Genomic DNA, 4,261 nt, shown 5'->3' with positions numbered 1-4,261 from the left:
GTGTGTGTGTGTGTGTGTGTGTGTGTGTCAATCAGAGATGATGTCCAAGAAGAAAGGCCTGGCAAATATGTTTCTGAAAAACAAGCCCAGCCACATAGAGGCTGCCATGAGTCAGAGTTGACTGACGGCAGCTGGAGGTGAGTGGCTCCCTGGCTGGCCGTTTGTCCATGTGTGCTGGTAGAAGGCCAGATTAGTGGTTGCATCATGTTCGGTCCGGGATTCAGGTCATCGTTCATCTCGTGGGCTGGACTGACTCCCTCTGACGCTGTCGACCACCTGTCCAGTCAGGGCAGTTCTTGGGAATCTGTCCCTTTTCCCCATCCTCTGGGGAACCTGCCCCCAAAGAGCAGGGCCACTGGTTGAGTGGTCAGTCGTTGGTGCTGCTGTTGCAGGTGCTGCTGCCTCTCCCCCCTCCCCACCCCCCATGCCTGCACTGACTAGAGGCACCTCCCTTAGAGCACCTGCCCTCCTTCCTGCAAGTCAGTCAGCTCCCCGCTACACCCCAGGCCCAGAGGCAGCCGCTCCCTTCCAGGACCCCCTCTTGAGACAGCTGTCCTGGGTCAGTGGACAGGAACCAGGGTCCATGGTGCCTGTGCTCTAGAGTGAGCCGAGGAACCTGGAGTTGTTGGTGGTAGAGACGGGCCCAGAGCAGATGCAAGGTGAAGCCCCAAGGTCCCTTTAAGAACAGATTGCAAGCAAGGCGGGGTGTTTGGGAAAGCCAGGCCCAGGCTTCCAGTTGGTTAACACTTTTAATTATGGGTCCAAGGGGTTGGGTCACCCAAGAGCCTCTGGTCACGTGTGCTGGTCTCTGGTCAGCCTCTCAGCTGGCCTCTTGCAAAACCCCGGCCGGTCTCTCAGGCATCCTCTCGGAGCAGCTCTGGGGAGTGCCCCCCACCCACCATTTCAGCACTGGAGCCAACAGGATTAACAGGCAGAACTTCAGGTACTAACCAAGTACCTCTCCTTCCAGAGCTGGTACCCAAGAAGGCGCTGTTGGGTGTGCTGAGCCTGGCTCTGGCCTCTGACTCCTCTGGACCACCTTTGTCCTGGGTGTTCGTTCTGGGTGGGATTTTAACTGGTGTGGGGTAGAAGGGAGGAGTTACGTTGTAAGCTGATTGCTCTGGGTCCGGTCTCTGCCAGTGTGTGGGGAACCAGGTATGCAAAACTTTTGAAGGCAAGGCAAAGTTAGCCTCCCAGCCCCATGCCCCCTCCCCATTCATACTCTTCTCTCCTGTGTGGCCGGAAGGCTCCAACCTAGCCAGTTTCTGTGGGTCACACAGCATCTCAGTCATTAGCATTACAGTGTGGTACATTTACCCTGCCTGAGTCAGCCAGAGGCTTTGATTTAAATTTAAATGACGGCTCTATTGTGTTAGGCTTTGTTGGCTTGGGGCGGGGGCGGAGGAGGAATTTGGAGGGCTGGGAAAATTCTTTGCCTCTAAAATGAAGCCTGGGCTGTGACTAGCTAGGGTCGCAGGACCTGGGGCAGGTTAGAAGTTAGAATCTGCTTCCGTGTGCTCAGTCTCTCTTCGTTGCTGTCAGAAGAACGGATGTTTTCAGACGTGAGACATAATCAAACACAATTTTGAGTTGTTAGGAAAATGCAACGTTCGGAAAGACCTTGAAAGTGAGCGTCTCTGGTATCTGCCAGATAGTGGCGGAGACGGCGGGGGTGGGCGGGTGTTAACGAGCTGTAATCGCAGTTGGCTGTCTCAGAGGCCACTGGCCTTGTGGGAGTGTGGGAGCAATCCGTCCTTCGCCCTGGCACCTGTGGCCCACGGGGAGGGCTATGGACTTAGGGAAACAGCTCCCTGGAGGCTTGTAGAGGCAGGGTGGGCCACTTCCGTGCCTGCACCTGTGGACCCTCCACAAAGGGCCGGCTGGTGGAGCAGCCCAGGAGCGCTGGCTGTGGGGGCTGCTGTCTGCTGCTAAGGCAGGAAGAGAACTGGGGGGTGGTGGTGGGGCGGGCGGTGTTAGCAAAGAGGAGCTGGTAGTGCTCCCAAGTCCGTGAAAATGGCATTCCTGTGGAGGTCCATCCTGCATGGTGCCAGTAGTTAACCTGCTGGGCTACTAACTCGAAGTCGGAGGTTGGAGTTCCCCAGAGGGGAGTGGAAGAAAGGTGCGGTGCTCTGAGAAATCAGCCGGCCGAAACCCACCAGAGCACAGTTCTACTCAGGATTCGCATGGGGTCACTGAATTGGAGTCAGCTGGTCACTGGTGACGACCAGGGTCTCCAGAGGAGACTGGTTTACTTCCTGAGGCCCTGGGAGGAGGCAGCTCAGAGCTGGGGGCGAAGCCCACCGAAATAGTATGCCGGACTGACCCCGCAGTCAGTTCCTAGGGCTTGCTCCCCCTATGGTGACAAGTCCCTTGGGAAAATCTGCTTCTATATTAACACGGGGTAGGACCCTGCACACCTTGTGACCAGGGTCAGAGAGAAGCTGCTGGGGCTCAGGGTGTGCTCCGAGCCGTCTCAGGGAGCATGGCTGTGTGTGGGAGCCCGTCCCTGGGTGGGCTAGGCTGTGCTTCCCACACTCCAGACACTGAATCCACTGGTTCCCAGGACGTTCACGCTGGCGCTGGGCTGTCCCTCGGCGGGAGGTGGGCTCAGACTGCTGTTGCTGCCCTTGCTCGTTGTCAGACTCCACCTGTCGTGTGAGTGACTGATGCCCACGTTGTAAGAGTGCGCACAGACCCAGTGGGCTTCATTGGGGACTCGTGGGCTGTTGGTTTGGTCATTGTCTTCTTTGGAAAGCGTCTTTCTTCAAAGACGCTCCAAGGCCCCTGGTGCTGGCAGCCCAATGGGGAGCACTTACCGGCAGAGGAACAGTCTTAACTTCCACTGTGCCCTCCGCCCTGGGCACCGTGTGTCCTCTGGGGTCTCTTCCGTGTCCCTGGTTCAGTTTCAGGCCTGGCCCGACTCAGTCGCATGGCGGAGTCCTTTGCTGCGGGTTCCCTCCTTCCCCTGCCGTCTGGTGGCAGAGTGGTTCCGCACTGGGCTGGCCGCCTCGAGCGGGCTTTCCACTCCCCTGTAAGGGACCATCTGGGAAACTCACGTGGGCAGGGCTACCCTGCCCTATAGGGTCGCTGTGTGTCAGCATCGGCTGCTGTGAGTTTGGTTTGGGTTTACTGCCTATCAGCAGTTTTAAAGTTTATCACAATGCAGCCTTTCCGGGAAGTCAGTTTCACGCTTGTTTTGTACAGTTCTGTGAATTTTGACCATGTTCACAATGATGTAACCATGGGTGGCGCAGGCACTTAAGCCCTTGACTACTAATGGAAAGGTTGGCGATTCTAGCCCCCGCACCTTGAAAGAATGGTGTGGGGACAGAGTCCCCGTGGAGTAGTTCCTCGGTGACTCACGAGCTCTCCCACCGTCCTCCAGATGCAGAACTGTCTGTCCCCCGCCCTCGGCCCTGGCAGCTGCTCTCTGGTCCTCTCCTCGGATCAACAGGACACACAGTCGGTAGCGTGTTATAGGCCTCCCCGGCTATGCGGACTGCACTGCGAGGACTGGGGGACGGCTCTGTTTCATTGTGCGCCCTTGGCGCTTTCTCCAAGCTCTGCCGCCCAGAGGGTGCTTGGTGAAATGTGGGCGCTGGGGCAGCTGTGCACCGAGTGTGGTCCGTGACCCCTCCCCCCCCACCCCCCACCTTGCCTGTGAAGTGTCTGCCAAGACATCAGTGGGCTGACCCTGGGGTCCTGGCCAGGCCCTGCACAGCCTGTGTTTGGAGGGACGGGGTTGCAGGCTTCTGGTAAGCTGTTCCCACCAGGTGCCAGCACTTGTTGGCGAGCCCATGGGGGTGCTGTGGGCATCTTTTGGCTCTGCTCTGAGCCATGGCCGGCTGGGAGTGCGGCCCTGGTGTGGTCTGTCGCGGGGGCCTTGAGAGTTAAAAATGGGCCCTCAGTCTATTTGTCGAGTAACGGGGTCTCTCCTCAGGCTGACAGTGGGATGCTGGTGTGACTTTGGAGAAGGCTGGGGTTCCTGTCGGTCTCCTGGCTTCGCCTGTCATGGGAAGGTGGTGGCGGAAGAGCCAGCAGCACTAGAACCCCTCGGGGTGTGGGAGAAGCTGGGGTTTGGAGTGGTTCCTGGCGTGGGGTGGTCTCCTGCAGCAGTGGCTCAGTCAGTAAGGGAAAGGGGGCAGGTGGAGACCACTGGAACCACAGGTTTGAACGCAGCCACGATTCCATCTGCTCCTGACGGGTAGCCTCAGACCAGTAACATTACCTGTGAATGTCAGTTTCCTTCGTGGACAGGGAT

The 4,261-nt window shown here is 58.0% G+C and overlaps 1 protein-coding gene across 4 annotated transcripts in view; it reads left to right on the top strand.

The window, feature by feature from the left end:
* Window positions 1–4,261, top strand: part of FYCO1 (FYVE and coiled-coil domain autophagy adaptor 1) — a 61,442-nt gene that overhangs the window by 3,369 nt on the left and 53,812 nt on the right. The window contains exon 1 of one of the 4 annotated variants that reach the window (XM_045297622.1): window positions 829–943. The exons of 1 other annotated variant lie outside the window; for it this stretch is intronic. The gene's annotated coding sequence lies outside the window, so the exon portion shown is untranslated. Of the gene's footprint in view, window positions 1–828; window positions 944–4,261 lie in introns of those variants that run through there. 2 more of the 4 variants (XM_045297618.1, XM_045297621.1) reach the window with 2 other exon arrangements.

This window comes from Echinops telfairi, unplaced genomic scaffold (assembly GCF_000313985.2).
Source record: "Echinops telfairi isolate 266 unplaced genomic scaffold, ASM31398v2 ScPeMD7_7420;HRSCAF=8458, whole genome shotgun sequence".
In the NCBI taxonomy this organism is placed as follows: Eukaryota; Metazoa; Chordata; class Mammalia; order Afrosoricida; family Tenrecidae; genus Echinops; species Echinops telfairi.
This window is presented reverse-complemented; position numbering and strand designations above follow the sequence as displayed.